Here is an 18,712-nt window from a genome sequence, read left to right as displayed (position 1 = left end):
TATTTGTATACGCTATTTGTGTAAACTTTAAGCCGGTTCATTTTTTTAAATGGGTTGCCACCTACCTAAATTTTTTTATTTAATATAATTACATACATTTTATAACTTTTTCCCTTACGATTATAAGGTTAAGGCTATTTCTGTAAATTTTAATCCAGTTAAATTTTTGCAGCGGGTTGCCACCTACCTAAATTTTTTATTAAGTATTTACTTATACAATTTCATAAATTCTTCATTCACAACTATAAGACTAAGGCTGTTAATGCAAACTTTAATCTAGTTAAATTTTTGAAGAGGGTTGCCATCTACCTACATTTTTTATTAAATATTTACATATGTCATATTTTTTTAATTTTTCTCTCACAATTATAAGATTATGGAGATTTGCGTTAACTTTAATCCAGTTAAATTTTTGCAGGGGGTTGCCACCTATAAACATTTTTTATTAGGTATTTACTTATATAATTTCATAAATTTTTCATTCACAATTATAAGATTATGGCTATTTGTGTAAATTTTAGTCCAATTAAATTTTTGAAGAGGATTGCCATTTATTTAATTTTTTTATTGAATATTTATTTATGTAATTTCATAAATTTTTCCCTCACAGTCATGAAATTAGGGAGATTTGGGTTAACTTTAATGCAGCTAAATTTTTAGAACGGGTTACCAACTAATTATATGATAATTAAGATAAGATTATATGAATTTATGATAATCGCTGAAAATACGTTACAATGTCGTCTAGGTTACCGAGATAGGAGGACTTTCTATATATAAGGATATTATTCTTTAGTCCATTTCAACGAATCCTTGAACTGACATTTAAAAAAGTGAACGTACCAGGAAAAAAAAATATGTTTTTTTAAATAATCTTTAAAATCAAATATCCCGAATAACTCAGAAATTAGCTAAATAATGTTCCTAGGTAATTGGGACGACTTTCCCAGTAGCCCTGTGTAAGTGTATAATATTTTATATAAAATTTCGCTCAAAAAGTTTCACCTCATTTAATTCTGAAACAAACACTTTTTTTAAATAATTAAGAGTTAATCATTTCTTCACTTTATTCATTTTTTTTAGTTTGTATATTACAATATAAAAGGCGTTTATTTCCTTGGCATGCACCTAAGTATGAGAAATGGACTACTCAACTTTATTCAGAACTTTTGTTCATTTTATCGCAGCTAGTATTTATTTTTTAAAGAGGTTTTGTTAAATATAAAGCAATGGATTCAACTTATCTATCTTTTCTTCAAAGCAAAAACAACAAAAAAAACATTAAAATAAAATTTTAACAAAAAAAAATATGGATAAATTTTACTATTTTTTTTTACTTATTTCCATATGTTTTTGCATTTTTTTAGTAATTTTTTCTTTACTTATTTTGTTGTTTTCTTTTTTACTTCTTTCCACAATATTATTTTCAGCTTGGTGACTGTGCACATTTCTCACCGAGCAGCTGGTATAATATTATTTTTCTGTTATGAAAAAAAACTACATCCAGGTTGTGCACCAATGTAAAATTTACATAATTTTTTATGAATTTACTACTCTTATTTTTCACTTGTATCTCAGCGCGCCATCTGCGATCAGTCGGTGATCAATTGATTTTTGTTACTCAATAATCACAGACTTTTTGTTATCGCTGACGGGGATCGTCGTTTCAAAATATTTTGTCAGCGCCTGTTTTCAAACTGATCTGCATATTTTGTTATGCGCATCTTGAACAAAGGTTGTTATCGATTTTTTTGTTTTTTTTTCACCATTTTTATTTAACCATTTCTCTTGATATTGACTTTGAAATTTTTGTGCTGTCAGCGGTAAATTCCCATTCCATTACTTATCGCGCAAGCTTTCAAGCCCAGCTGACCTATTTCGGAATTAATTTTTTTATTTATTTGCTTACCTGCCACTCTTGGCTGCTGTCTTTATCAAATTATAACTCTATTGTTTTTGACATCAGCGCTTGTTAGGATTTTTTACTTATATAAATTTTAAATTTTTGTAAACGAATGCTTGTGAAAAAATGTATTGACATGTTCATTTGCTGTGAGAATTTCTCTGCTGATTTCTTTTAGCTACATTTCTATTTTCAATTTTTCAGCACTCCCACACTTAGGTTGAACCATTTGACCGACCATTCGGTCGTTCGTTTACTTCGTTAATAAACACTTTTCTAAGCGTGTGCAGAAAAATAAATGAAATAAAAGCATCAGCATTAAACTGCTACAACAACACACATACATACATACTACGTACTACATATCACTCACGCCCGCGTCCCAATACGTGTTTAGCCAAGTTTATTGAACTTAATTACAGGCTGTCCTCTACCCAAACTACCCTATCCCGATATCGTTTTCAGTCCGCCGTCAGCCAGTCCAGCTGTTCCGCATTGTATGCGAAAGCTACCATTGACTGTTGATATGTCTGTCGGCCCATCTACATAACTGCCACTTACAATATTGGTCTGTCTGTTCTTCAAACGTTTTGGTAGCCCGTTCCCTGCCCTCCGCGAAAACGTCTAGCTTTTTGTACCTCTTCTGTGTGGGGCAGAGAGGTCATGCAACAAAGCAACTAGCACACAATGTGTGTAGGTATGTATGCATGTGTGCATATACATATGTATGTATGTATATTTATTTCTCCTGAAGCCTGTCTTGTTTTTCATTTTTGAATTCATTCTTTCTTGCTTTCCTTCTTGAGTAATTATAGCCTAGTGTGGTGAGATTTCCATTACACGAAAAACTAATATTCAAACGTTTTGTGCCACATTATTGGATAATTATTGGGTAAAGCGAAAAGGAAAGAGAAGCTGTGTTGAGGCAATAATAGGCGCATCAATCGAGATTTGCGAAACCAGGCGATTTTTTTGTTTCAAAGTTAAGTAGAGCTAAAATATTCAATTATAGGCATTCAAATCTTCGACTGGAACTAATGATGATCCCGGGCACGAAACACCAAATGATAAAAAAAGTTTTCTCTACTAGCGCTCGCTCAACGACAGACCTCACAGAGAGACCTCGCACGAAAAACCTCCGAGTGTTTTCCTGCCTTGAGAAAAAGCTCTTCATAAAAATTATGTGCCTTTCGGAAAACTATAGGTCTCTCCATTTGTGGGAAAACATCAAAACGCACACCGCAAATAGGAAGAGGAGTTCGGCCGAATACCCAAAAAAAAGAGTGCAAGCTCCAATTATATGTGTATTTTATATAGAACCTGAGACATAACAATTTACATACCGGAAATTAATTGTCACACCTCGTAAATTATGTGAACTCTCCTCTCACCTAAAAAGTTGTAACAGTGCAGCATTCGCGAAAACGTCAAAAAATGTGTTTTTTTTAATGAAAAAAGTAGTAACGAAGCGAAAGCCATTCTTATTTTTTTTTAATATAAGATTTTTTGTACATTTAGAGGAGCTTATCTTTAATGTATCTTTTGAAAGGGACCTTTCAAATTACAGCAGGAAATTTGCTTTTGTAGTAGAACCCGTAATTTGCCAATTTGAGTTAATCTTTTTGAATATATTTAAAAATATGTCGATAGTATTGGCTTTGGGATAGTCAACTTAGATGTTGAAGTATCCCCGAAGCCCAGTTGCATTGCGTTTTTCTTTCGTCTGCCTATCGCTTTGCGGGTCGTAGTTTCTGTTAGCGCTCATTCAAATTTATCGGGCACTTTGGTATCTGTATCCCCCACTGGTCTTGCTTCTTTCCACTTAGGAGTTATTACCCTGGGATCCTGAAGATATAGCTCCACTAGATGCAGTTTATGAACCCGCCTACTTTATTTTTTCTTATACTTCTTTGGTCCATAATAGAATACCACAAGTGTGGGGAAACAAGGAGAGCTGTGCAGTTTAGTACAATTAGTCCACAAATACTCACTGAGGTGAGCAAGTATCAGTGAGGTGTAAGGCTAAAATGCAGTATGCAAACTAACTTGATGGACACCTGCTAACCCGAAATGGGGGCCGAGATGTACAGTAATCATCCCACCAAATCATGTACCCATATTCCATGCTGACTTCTTCAACATGGGTGGCCCTGATGGTATGTTGAAGCACACCTTCCTGGCAAGCTAATCAGCAACTCCATTTTCCTCTAGGTTTCTATGCCCTGGAACCAGTTCAGAGAAATATGATGGGTATGTATGATATTTGATGAGCTTCTAATAGGAGTTGACCAGTTGTGCACCAGTTGACTATCGGAAAAAATCTTAACATCTCCTTCACTCCCACGTTCCCTAAACATTCTGCATGCCTGCAGTACCGCCGACACTTCTGCCGGAAAAACACTAGCAGTAATCGGCCGTTTTAAGGAAACATTAGCTGATTTAAATAAAAAACCCTGTTTGGACTCCACATTCCATTTTAGAATCGTCAGGTATCAGCATCGGTACAGATTTTGCCCTCATTCCTATCCTGCCCACTTGCGGAGATTGCTCTGGCAGGACTCTCAAATTCCAGTTTACGGATAGCGAGATTTGTACGAAGTTCAGAAAAACGCGGTGTTAATTGGCTGAAAATGCTACCATGTCCCATGGGAGTTTGCCTCCAGAGGCCAACCTCCTTTGAAGTGATTGCACTTTGAGCAGCAATGGAAATAACGATGGGAAGTCGATAAGAGCAAATCGACATTCAGGGCAGCACTGGGACAAGTTCTACATGCTCCGGTGATGCCAATACAAGCAGTCCTTTTCACCCTCCGCAGTTTAGTGATATTATAGCCCTTCCGAAGAGCGTTTTTAGTAGACAGAGTATTATTGTCATCAGCAAAGTTAGCATGACTCGAAAAAAATCACCAGAATCTTCTTGCACCAACTCTTCTTCACTAGTATCAGAGAGACTATAGGCATTATTTTTTACCATATTTATCATCACGAGTTCCTATTTTTTTCTTTGGCAAATAGTTTGATTCATCATCTCATTTTTTCTGGTTTTACTTCTTTCATGTTCGACTATTTTATTCAGCAAGCAGTCAAAAATAGCTTTTCCGCTCACAAAAAAGTTCAATGAAAGTATTTTTTGTCCCTAAAAACATAAGTTCTCTGGTATGAGTCGAACACGACGCCGTAACTTTTTAAATAAAATAAGTGGCATACATTTTTATGCAACCAAATATACTTTAGATTTAGCAAAATTCAAGCAGTTTGATTGATTTTGCGCGTACGGTTTCGGCGTGGTTTCGATGCAGAAACTAAGTTGATGTAACTTTTGAAATCCCAGATACCTTCTGATAATGACATTCTGTGGAAATTATCCAGTTTTGAAATTAATGAAGCCTATTCTATATTTATTTGTCCCCTATCACAGCACTTAACTGAAAACGACTGTTTATTCAATTCCCCAAAAATTTCTATTACAAAGCGTTCGACATAAAAAAAAACGGTTAACAAATAAATTAATCATAGTTGCCTATAAACACAAAACGTATAAGTATGTGTGTATGTATGCACACCTACACATGAGAAAGAAAAAAAAAAAAACAAAATGATATTCAAACATGCAGAAAAACAAACACAAGTCATTAGAAAAACTTACTTAAAATTGTTGCTTACTTCATTCTTTTCTTTGATTGCTTAGCAAATTTCAAGCTACAAATGGCATTTCAAAGGAAATTGCGCCAATAGCAGCTAATCAGTCACAGATACGCCACGGAATATGTATTTCAAATGAAGGTGTAGTACATCTGATACTGGTACTGGTACAAAAAGAATTGAGAAAAAAAGATGTGATTGTAGGAATTTCTGAAGTTCTTGCCAACGAAATGAGCTGAGTCCAATGAAATACGGTGATGATGTGAAGCTAAATTTCTTAAGCAATAATTTCACGGAATTCTTCAGTTTTTTGTATAATCGAAATATTTCTTAGCCGTGGAAAATGATACACCAAATTAAGTAGCGAACTTGTTGAAACTTAAAATATTTCTTGCTGAAAGATGTAAATGCGATTTACTTGGGAGGAGTTAAATTTGAAAGGCAGATATACTCGTATACGCCTGTGTTCACAATAATAGGAGCGTAAGATATTGTAAAGTTTTGACAGTTTATTTCTTTTTTAATCAATTAATTGATTTTTATTTTTGTATACAAATGTGGCTCATGCTGCAGCACAAGCCATATAACTCAAAATTGCCTTGTACAAAATTAAAAAAAAAAAAATTAACAAATTTTCATAAAAATTTGTTTCTCTTTTTGAGTGTGAAGTTTTATAGCCCATTGCATTTTGGTACAAGAAAAAAATAATTTTAAGTGGCTCAAAATCGGGAATTTTTTTTTTTTTTTTTTTTTTTATTCAAATAAAAATTAGTCAACAAAAACAAATTGTCTAACAGACTAGCACAGATGTTTTAACAAATAACATAAAAATACTGCGTAGGAAAAAAATAAAATAAAGCATAGGCAATATTAAGAAGCTTATGAAGGAGTGCTTAGAAGAAGCAAAGTCAATACCAATAGATTTGCAAACAGTATTGGATTGACGGGTGTATTCCTTGCACACAGAATTCTTATACAGCCTAAATGGAAAAATCTAAGTTACGAAGCGCTCCAGATGGAGTATCAAGATAAATTCACTCCAGAAGATAATGACAAAGTAGATCACCGAGACTGCAGAGATTTCAAATTGATAAGCAGACATCTGAAATAACATGAGAGTATGGGGACATGAGCACGAAGGCAACGTAGAGCAAATCCAATAAACTCTTTTTGGATACATTCAATTGGAGTTATGTGACAGGCAAGATAAGGTCTCCAGATGACGGAGAACGAACGGAGTATAACGACATGTAAATTCTTGTTGAGTCATACAAACGCTAATTTAGCATCAGGTTTCGAAATTTAATAATTACTATGACTAGTGAAAATGAACTTTGCGCCAAAAATGACTTCCAAGTCTAATATTTCACTGACCGATCTCAGAAACAATTAGAGAAAAAAAAGATGTCTTCAAAGGAGAAAAACACTTGAAGAAGGTTGTGTGATAGCGTTTCAAAATATTTAAAAATGGTTGACTACTAGTACACCAACAAAGAAGCTCATATGGGAGCATTTAAGAATCGGATAAGTTAGGGTCATAAGTGAAAAACAGTTTTTATATCATCGATAAACAAGGCAAATAACAAGGAAGCCAAAATACTAGCTTGCGCGATTCCAATAAAAATATATGACTGATGATAGCCAACAACAACCACACATCTACGATTGAAGAGAAAGGACTCCTCCAACCAACGGAGAATATGGAATGGAAGCCAGAGCAAGCCAATTTTTTAACAAGGATACTGTATACACAATATTGAGCCGGAATCCTTGCTGAAAAGCTGATATGCAATCTTGTAAGAAAACAGCCGGGTTTGAAACAGTTAATCTACCAGGGATGCAGCCGTGCTGGTAGGGACATATTGAGCTTTTGACAGCAAAAAACATCTTAAATTTTACAATGCATTCGAATCATTTAGAGACAGTCGAAAGCTCTTCATATAAAAAAATGTCGGTCATTAGTTATAGGAAGAAAATGCATAAAATCGTCAACAAAAAATTTATCAAAAATCAACACAAACTTTCAGCCACCTTAAATTTGCTTCTGGTTACACCAAAATTGAATGGGCTACAAAACTGTTTACTCAGAATTATTTTAAGCACTTTGAATTTTTTTATAAAATGGCGGTAATTTTTGAGAATTTTCTTCATATATTTTCATCATATACAAAAATGTCGGCGTTTGCTTATATGGAAGAAAATTCATATGGGTGTCAAAAAAAAAAAAAAAAATCAAAAATCAACGCGAATTTTGAACCAATCTACTTTTGGTTGTATCAAAATTGAATAGACTATAAAAGTGCTTATTCAGATATTTTCTACGTTCTCTGAAAATTTTTATAAAATCGAGTTAATATTTCAGAAAATAAAAAATGTTTGGTGTTTGGAAGAAAATTGATAACGGCGTCAAAAAACCAAAAGATCAAAAATCAATACGAATTTTCAAATACTTTAAACTCATATTTTATTGTACTAAAATTGTACTGCAAATAGGTAAGTGCGGAAGTGTGAAAGCATGCTGTGGCATGGAAGGTTGGAAGTATGTTCGCTAATAACGCATGGAATGCTTCGATTTGCACAGGGTCTTTTGTATTTTGTAGGGCGTTTCCTCTATAAGGTTTTTTTTTGTGCCCAAATGGCATGAAGTTGTAAAGAAAATGGGTTTGTAGGCCAAAATGTGCGAAAAAATAATAAAATTTATTTTCAAACAGCCGTAAATAAAATATTGAACAACCGATTGGAGTCCTAGTTTTTTGCTATAAAACTTTGACCTGTTTGAATTCTGAAGCGGGAAACATAAAAAAATAGAAATTTAAAATTACAAAAACAAAAAAAAACAAATTCTCTACGGCAATTAACAGGTAAAGCAAAGATAAAAAATTGCCCTAACTGTTGATTTTTATTGTATTGCCTACTGCAATCAGGGCAGCTCATGCCGAGTATTTGTTAGTACAGATGGGGCAAAATTAAGACGCTCTATCGCAGGATCAATAATTTTTGCAAATGGTGGCGTGCGTCATTCATATTTGAGACTTGTGAACTAGGCAGTTGCATTTTATAAACAAACAGACAAGCAATGGAGCATAAAAGTCACAATAAAGATTTTCAACTTATAGAAAAACAAAATTGGATGATGAATTTTTCACCACATTGTAGTTGTTGAACAACTTTGATTATTGTCACATTGTAAAATTTCCACATATCGCCATAACTCTAAATCCCAAATGAAGCAATGAATTCTCTAAAGAATTGCTGATATCACTTACCGCAACATTCATAAGTTAATTTTAACTTCTGATGCCAAAAATTACTCAAATAAGATGAAATAATGAAATGTACCACATCATTGTGCACTTTACCGATCATTTATCAGCAATCAAGAATCAGAAAAGATAAAAGAAACTCGAAAAGTCAAAGTCAAGTTAATTTTTGAATATTTTATTTACTGCAAAATGAGCGGAAGCGCCAATTGAATAAAAACTGAAAGTGCTACAATTAAAAATATTAAAAACAACAACAAAGCGTTAGATTTGCGTCAATTGTTATTAATTGCTGAATTGGCTACTTTTTTTTTTGTCGGTAAGGCAAAGTGATCAAAATTTACACATACATACACATATTGCATAAACATCCGCTGGTGTAAACAGAGTATGGAGCAGAGTGTGCGCAAGAAATAAATTGATGACAATATTGGAAAAAATTTGATCTGATAAAAATTAAATATTTTGACTTCAGTGGAGGTCGCCGAAAAACTAAAAAAAATCAATGAACAACTCTTGAATGAAGCTTATTAATATCAATAGGCGCCACGAAGAGCCAAAACACTCATGGGTTTGGAAAATCAGTAGCAATTTATGATGACAATTGTCTAAAATGGTATATGACTACCTCGTGACGTTGGGTTTTTAACGAAATATTTTGTAATATTTGGACACGGTGTCGGCGAAATTTGAGAAACTTGAAACTCATTTTTCAGCTCAGAAATATTCTTAGGTTATTTGTCTGCGCGGCTCTCCTTTCGAAAGATGGCAAAGAAGAAAATCGAATGGCTTTATAAGTTATACAGACTGGTCTATCTAACGGTCATTCATATAAAAATAAATATTAATATTTAAAAACGGTTCAATGTGGGGTAGTGCACATAAATATTTTTTCAAACTGTTTTCAATGAAAATTTGAATTTGTTTTTTTTTTATTATTTTATAATCTGCAATTGCACTATAAAATACCACATTTTTTTTTTTTAATTTGATGAAGGGTTTAAAAAATATTAGTATGTGGCGTAGCACAGGCAAACATTTGTTTTTTATTTAACAAAATTTCAATTTTTAAAAGATTTAAAAAATTTGGTTTTTATAAAGAGAAATCTTATTTGCATTATAAAATATTAAAATTTATTTAAATAAATCGAAAAATTTAAAAAATTTTAATGTTTAAATTATTTTTGAAACTTCATGAGCGGTTAAAAACTTTTAATATTTAAAAAAATTAGTAAAATATTAAATATTTTTTTTAAATTTGATGAACGACTTCAAAAATATTAATATTCAAAAGATAAGCTTTGAAATCTTTTTTTAAATTGATGAACTGTTTCAAAAATTTTTAATGTTTCAAAAAATTAGTAAAGGGTTCACTGTGGCGTAGCACACGCAAATATTTATTTTTTACTTTTTGACGTGATAATTCGATGTAGCCGGCTGCACGCACCAAAAAATGCGGCGTGACATTGCTCATACAGCGTTATCTTGCGAGCGAGAGCGAGGAACGAACGACAAAGAGGCACAATCGGCCCCCGAGCTCGGCAACTTTCGACCTCTTGCTCTCTTTTACTTGAGTGAGCATATACATGTATGTATGTATATGCGCATATGTATATAAATTCACATATTTGTATTTGCATATGCCTTCTTTCTGTGTGCATGGTAATGAACCATTTCTCTGTTGAGAATAGGACGATGATAGGAAAAGCAAGAAATGAATGGTGGTGTTTCGAGTGTAATGTGTCTTGAAAAAGTCAAATCGATGGTGGTGCCTCTTAGTGTTGTTGACTTATTAACGTCTGATGCACAATCGAAATTGAACATATCTTTCATGAATTTGATAAATTTTCGTAATTTTTCAAGTTTGTGTTAATGTAACTTGATCAATTCCACTGCGATTCCATTTACCTCCTTCTCTATATCCACACAAAATATTTATCAAACAAATAAAATTAAAATTTTCTTTTGAAAAAAGCAACCATTCCATCCGTATTTTCTTATGACGTTGTCACGTTAAACTATGATAGTAACCCGACTTTACAGACAACCTCTTTTTTTTATGAAAATTTAAATTTTTTTTTTTTCATCTGAAAGTTTATTTGGACCTTGATATTATTTTTTTTAAATTAAATTTGATAAACGGTTTCAAAAATATTAATATTAAAAAAAATTTTAATTTTAATTTAATAAAAATTTTTTTACAATCTGAAACTTTATTTAATAAAAAATTTTTTACAATCTGAAATTTTATTTGCTCTATAAAATATTAAAATCATTCGAAAGGTTTCAAAAATTTTAATATTTAAAAAATTTGTGTAGAGTTCATTATGGCGTAGCACACAGACTATTTTTTGTCTTTTTCAATAAAAATTTACAATTCTTTTTTTTTTTAATTTTGTATAAGCTGAAACTTTATTTGCACCATAAAATAGTAAATTCAAAAACAAAATTTAATAATTGTTATATTTAAAAAAAGTCTGATAAAGAGTCTGAAACATTTTAATATTAAAAAAAAAGTTATATTTTACTTAGTAAATATTTTAATATTTAAAACAAAAATTTATATTTTACTTAGTTTCAAAAATTTTGAAAAAAAGTTAAATAATAATAAAAAAATAAAATATTATTAAAAAAATTAAAAATCAATCAAATTAAATATTAATTTTTTTTTATGTGATGAAAGTTTTCAAAAATTTTAAATTTAAAACAATTTGTTATGAGTTCATTATTGCGTAGCAAACGCAAACATTTACTTGTTACTTTTTTAATGTAAACTTAAATTTGTTAAGCATAAAATAATTCAATTTTTTTTCGTTTAATTTGGTGAGCGCTTTAAATAGCTTTAATATTTAAAAAAGAGTAAAATATAATTTTTTTTGGAAATTTTAAAAATTTCAGAATTTAAAAAATTTAATAAAAAAAATACGTAAAATATGTTTTTTTTTAATTGATGAACGGTTTCAAAAAATTTAATATTTAAAAGAATTAGTAAAGAGCTCATTGTGGCGTAGTCGCACAAAAATCTGTTTTTTACTTTTTTTAATGAAAAAAGTTTTAAAATTTAAAAAATTTAATATAAAAAAATACGTAAAATATCATTTTTTTTGGTCATCGGTTTAAACACATTAGTAATAATTTTAATAATTTTATGAAATTAGAGAATGGTTTCAAATAAATATAAATTTTTTATAATATACTTTTAAACCTTTTTGACGAAAATTTTAGTTTCTTTGGTAAATTACGTTATACTCTAAAATCTATAAAATATTATATTATAAATGGATGGATAGGTTCAAAAATATTAGTTAAGAAAAAGGTTAAATCAAAGTTGATTGTGGCATAGCACGAGTAATTTTTAAAATTTTCTATATCCTTTGATTTTTAAATGGCTACCAATCAACCCGATAACTCCAACAAATTACAGAAAATATTTAAGACCTCATGCAGGATGTGATATTTTTCACGTACATATTAGATTATGTTTTGTGAAGCTCTAAACATCCAGAGATGATAAAGGAGTTCAAATTAAAAAAAAAAAAAATATTAGTAAGTTGCCATTGGTGAGCTAAGTGCCGCAGATCGCAAAAAAGTAGTGAACATTTGGGTTTGCAGAATGGGCTACTGTGGAACGGATCAGCTGTGGCAGCCATTTGAATGAAATTGTGAAATTGTGTTCCATGGATAAACTCGTCGCTCTTTGCAAGAAAAAAACCAAAAAATATAGAAAATATTCATGCGTTTTTTCATTTCTATCTAAATTATATTCGAAGCGCTAGATGAACCACCCTGTCCTATTATCTATGTGTCCAATTCACATCGTCGTGGCGCGAGATAAAAACATTCCTAACTTTGTTTGCAAAACTGTCATCTTTTCGATAGTCATTTTTCACCATTTCTATGCGTCCGCGTTGTTCCCCACGAAGCCGTGACTAAACCTCAATGTGCACACACATGACACACCCAATATAATAGAAAACAAATATATGTAAGTAAACTTTTTTACCGCTTTATATTTGCTAATTTTTTGCAATTTTAATTAGTTCTATTCCTTCACTTTTTATTTTTTCGTTTTTTTGATTTTTTTGTGGGTTTTTGTTTATTCTGAATAATTTTCTAACTTTAAATTCTTTCCGATTGCGATTTTGGCCAGCTAATTTTAATTCCCTTTAAGCATTTTGACCTTCGCTGTTCATTGAATTCGTTTATGCCGCACGCAAAGAATAACAACCAGAATAAACGACTGCTAAGTGGCGCCCAATAATTTGATTTCTTTATGTGCATTTTTTATACGATTTTTTGGAAACCCACTTGATTAACGGCGAGCACTTTTGTGGCGATTTTTCGGTTGTTATGCTTGTGATTGTTTAGCTGTTGTTGTTATAATTTTTGAATGTTGTTATCTTTGACAACATGTTATGACTGTGATTGAATAAACATTTTTTTTTCTACATACAACAACAATGCAGTGTATGGCGCTTGTACTCGCATTGGCAGTGGCATATTTCTTAGGCCTTACTTTTTCGTTGTTAATTTTTTCAATAGTCTTGCAGCAAAATGCGCATTTGCTTGTAAGCTGCGACATGGTTTTCCTGCATGTGGGTCTACCAATTCATATTTGTTTTTGAGTTCGATAGTTTTTAAATCTTTTAGTTTGCTTGACTATATTTTTATTCTTGCAGCCTTTATGAGCAGCGGAGTAAGCGAAAGGCACCAATGAAGTTGTCTAGAGCGTAAATATTTATTTATATTTTTTACATTTGTTTTCAAAAAGCTTATATATGTAAATATAAATCGAAAAGCATTAACTTAATTGCCCTTAGTGGCTTTCAAAACTTTTGCATGTTGAATTTTTGTCTCGCATGACATTTGCCAAATTCGTTTTTTTTTTTTGTGCCTTTACGGACGCTCCACTTGACAGCCAGCTGTGCTACCGTACGCAGCTTCAGTATCCTTCAAATAGTTGGCATACTTAGCCCTTCAAGTAAACTGATTTATTTATATTATATTTTCAGCCTATGCTGTCATTGACAGCCATTTCGTCAGCTTAGCGCTCGCCAAATGGTGGTGGTGGTGCTGCTGCTGGTAAGCAAACAAAGTCATTGGCAAGAATATAACACGAAATACTTTTCTTTATTTACTTTTCTACAAATTTACAATACTAAAATCAACAACTTGAGTAGAATAATAAGAAATTCTTCCGCAATCTCAATGACTTTCGTCTCGTCTACAATAACTTGAAGCTAATAGAGGCACGATCAGGCAGCCACAACCTTGCTGATGCTCGCTCGATCACTTTGAGCACTTGAAGAATATTATGCGAAACATTTTTTTCTTTTGCAAAATTTAAAGCTTATGCGATAGATATACAAGAATGTGTGCGGGTATGCATGTACGAATAATGCGATTACATATGTTCGTGTGCTGAGTGGAGGAACAGTCAAAAGCACTAATCAGTACACGGCCAGCTGAAGAGGCTGGAATGCCGTAGATTTGTGTTGTAGTCTCTTTCTAGCGGGTGATATGACAAATAAAGTAAAAATATTTACATACAAGGAGGCGCAAAATTAATCATCCAATTATTTTTTTAATAAATTTTTTTTATAAACTGTTTTTTATAAATATTCTAGCCATTTTCTAGGGGGGATAAATAAAGCAAAAATATGTTCATACAAGGTGGCGCAAAATTAATCATCAAATTTGGTTTTTTAATAAATATTTCTTTATAAATATTGTAGTCCCTTTTCAGCGGGCGATATAATAAATAAAGCAAAAATATGTAATATACATTCATACAAGGTGGCGCAAAATTAATCATCTAGTTTCGTTTTTTAATAAATATTTTTTTTTATAAATATTATAGTCACTTTCAAGCGGGGGATATGATAAATAAAGCAAAAATATGTACATACAAGGTGGCGCAAAATTATTCATCCGAATTTGGTTTTTATAAATAATTTTTTATAAATATTGTAGTCACTTTCTAGCGGCGGATATGATAAATAAAGCAGAAATAAGAACATACAAGGTGGCGCAAAATTAATCACCCAAATTTGTTTTTTCATAAATATTAAATTTTATATTTTCAAGTAGTTATTTAAAAATTATTAAACTATCTATCAAATAAAATTTAAAATTAAATTTTAATTGTTTCATTTAAATTTTGATTCAATTAAATTAAAAAAAAAATAAATTTTAATTAAGAATTTAAAAAACTAATTTTGAGTCCTGTAAATTTTTACTTTGGTCCTTACGCTACTTATTGCTTGTATATTTGTTACTGCAGCTGTCTAATTCACAAGTGTCAAATATGCTTGACGTCGCACGCCATTTGCAAAAATTATAAATCTTCCGATACGATTATTAATTTTGCGCCACCTTGTATAAGTCAAGCACAATCCACTTCTAAAAAGCAAAACTGAAGAAATAAGCCACTGCTATAATAAAAAAAGAAACACACATCTAAAAAATCCCAACACCGTGCCATTGCGCCACAATTCTAGAAATGCTATCTGATTTTTTTCTGTCAGCTTCCAAAGCGGGAATAAATAAATTCCATTTTGATTTGCCATTGCATGCCACCTTTTTCATAAACATTATTTGTAATGATACAGTCAATTTTCATATAAGAAGCGTTTTTTTCTAGTACAACAACAATAACAATAACAACTAATTTGTAGCGCATAAACTAAAAAAAGTGTAAAATGAGTAGGCGCAAAAACTTGTAAAAAGTAATTCGAAACTAATGCTCTGGAACAAAGAACAATAGAAAATAATAAGAAAGTCAACTTAAATAGGATTTTCAAAGTCAATGAACGTAATTTCAATTAGCTTCCATTAAAGCGATGACAGTTAAGAATTCGTCGCAAAAGCATCGAGTCATCGGGCGGCGTGTGTTCACACATACCACAAAAAATGACGCAAACCCAACCCAACAAGCATTTAGGTTTCAGCTCAAGTTGAGATTAAGTTGAGAATTGAGGTACTTCTCAAATCTACAACATTGCTGCTCAGCTACTTATGGAGTGGAGAATCATAGCAATCATAGCTAAAGAAAAAGCGTGTTTTTCTTTGTATCAAAATTACCCAACCTACTCCGATTGTATTTAAAAAGTTTTTGAAAAAAGATACAATAAATAATTTTTCATAAAAAATGTACGTTCATTTGTTATTGAATATTTTTTTATCATTAATTTACTAAAATAAAGAAAAATTAAGACTAAGCCAAGAAACTTGAAGAAAACAAACTTTTCTTTAATCGAAAATTTGCACTTTTAGAAAGCCGCGATTAAACATTATAATAAAAAATACTTTTTTTTTTTTGATTATTTGCCTGATGTTATTTTCCACTATTAACGGCATACCTTCCTCTTTATAATGAAATAAACATTCGATCATTTATATTAAAAAATAGCATTCTTCTTTGAATATCAAAATAACACCCCTTATTGGAAAGCCCTTTATTTAAATATTGACTTACCAATTACGGATTATAAATTATCTACTTAAAAATGTATGCGATAGGTTGCGGTGACTGCCGCCCTTCACTGGGTGCACGGAAACCCACTTTTGCAGGCCATTGCACTGATGCATTCGGATGAAATTTTTGCCATTGGTTTTCCCGTACTCGCTTAATGCATTTTAAAATACGTACCTGAAAGAAGAAAAATAATTAATTAAGAAGTTAAGTCTCTATAGAAATTTCGAAAAATCGATTTTTTGTATTTTGGGCCTGCCAATAGTAGAAAGGTTCTATGGTAAAAAAAACGATGAAAAATTTCTGCTTGCAGATTGTCGATAGTCTTAGCTACTAATGCCTTTCGTAATGTGATACAATTATTCATAATTAGTTCGCGCCTTGATGCGGATTATTGAGAGACGAAGTCTCTCTCCCGCAACAAATCCGACACCGAATTTTTGCTCCTTTACATTGCAGCTGCAGTAGAGGTCCTATGGTTTTCTTGCCTTGCCTTATAATTATTCATAATTATATTTCTAATAAATAAAAAATGCGTCACTGCTGTGCCAAGTTGAAACTTTAGCTGTTTTTTATTTTGAGAGTTGCTTTGGTGCAGGAGAAGGGCAGCGAGTTAAGAAATTTAAAAATGCGGTAATTATACAGGAAAAATGCTATGCTGATTTCAATTCTTCTCGAATTGAAGCTCATACAGTTTTTAAACGATTTAGCAAAATTAATGAACCAAAAAATACGTCAAAAGCATCATTTTGCATTTTTCGCACATTTTTTGCATTTTTCACCTAATATCCACTCCACTTGCCCACTTTTTGGGGACATTTTTGCATTTGCCGTCTAATATCCATTCCACTTCCCCAATATATATTATCATTTTCATATTTTGCAAAGATTTTGCAAAGGCATTCCATAGAGTCTAGCCCAAAATTCCATTATATATTAATAATTATTTTACTTAGGCTTTCATTTCACTTTTCTGAAGTGGCTAAAATCGTATCTTTGCAACAGACGCTCAGCATTTGGTAAAAGTAACATTGATACCTTCTCAACCTTTTTATGGTGACATCACCGATGCCGCAAGGTAGTTACCACCTTGATCAAAAAGTTCCCGCAACAATCCACAGATGAGGCTCTAAGTTAACTGATTTGAGCTTTGTATAATTTTTTTTTTGTTAGGTTGTCACTTCAGTGATTAATATTCACACCAAAATCGTATCGCCATTTCATGACATTTATAAAAGTTACGCCGTCTTGAGTAAATCTACCTATTCATGTATTTTCAATTTTTACAGTTTTAAAAATGGCCATCATTTTCTGCGAATTTTTGCCCAAGTACGAAACAAATACCCTCCAACAGCCATCGAATTTTTTTGTTTGACCGAGTGAAAAAAACCTCTGCGGGGAACTCGTTTTAGCAGCCGAAAGGAATGGGGTAAAAGAAATCATGGAAGAAGCGGACAGCGGATCTAAGAGCTATACCGAAAATAAAGTTCCTTTCTGGTCTTGTTTCGAGAGCTGAATCAAACGCTGCCATAAATTCGTTGCAGGAGGAATAAATTGTATTTTGAATTTTCTGAATATATTCCGGGAATTCTTTGATCGAGGTGGTACCTTGGGTGCTATCTTATACTTTAATATTTATTATTTATTTTTTCCTATTTATTATTTATTTTTTCTTACTTATTATTTATTTTTTCATATTTATTATTTTTTTTTTAATTTTTTTCCCCAATTATTATTTATTTTTTCTTATTTATTTTTTATTACTTATTATTTATATATCTTTTTTATTATTTGTTATTTCCTATTTATTATAGGTACTTATATTTCCTACTCTAAGTTTCGTTTATATTCAGACGATTTTACATACGTTCGGTAACAAGAAATTTCGGAGACTCTCAATCGCTTCAATCTGAGTCTGATAAATTTAACTCTTGGTTTACTCGGAAGTATCATAATTCATTTTTTTTAATCACCAAAATAAAATTAATTTGAGCTTAGATTTTTCGCCACGTATCAGTTGTATGGCCCTTATCGACTCAACGTTGTTAATCTTGAATCTTTGTAAAGCAGAACTGACTTCAAAAGCTTAAGAAAAGGTTAAGGTTTAAGGTGTTACTCACAAAAAAAAAACAGAAAAAGGAAATTAAAAGAGTTTATGACACGCACAATAAAGGACCTTCTTCAGAACTTTAATTTACTACATGAAAAGGCGCTGAAAAAATTTCTTCAACAAAATTCCTTTCAACAAGACTGGCTACAAAAAACCTGGCTAAATTTATTTTTCAGCAGTTTTGCTAAACTGGTGCGTCTTTAGCACTTCATAAAATGTTGAAAGCTTGAAATCCCTTGTTTTTTTTTTCGGCAATACCGCCGATTACGTTTTTGCAATGCAAATAAGATCAAGTTTTTGTTGGTGTTGCTTACATTTGTATA

This window comes from Anastrepha ludens, chromosome 4, assembly GCF_028408465.1.
Source record: "Anastrepha ludens isolate Willacy chromosome 4, idAnaLude1.1, whole genome shotgun sequence".
In the NCBI taxonomy this organism is placed as follows: domain Eukaryota; kingdom Metazoa; phylum Arthropoda; class Insecta; order Diptera; family Tephritidae; genus Anastrepha; species Anastrepha ludens.
The sequence above is the reverse complement of the archived record's forward strand: the minus strand, read 5'-3'. Positions refer to the sequence as shown.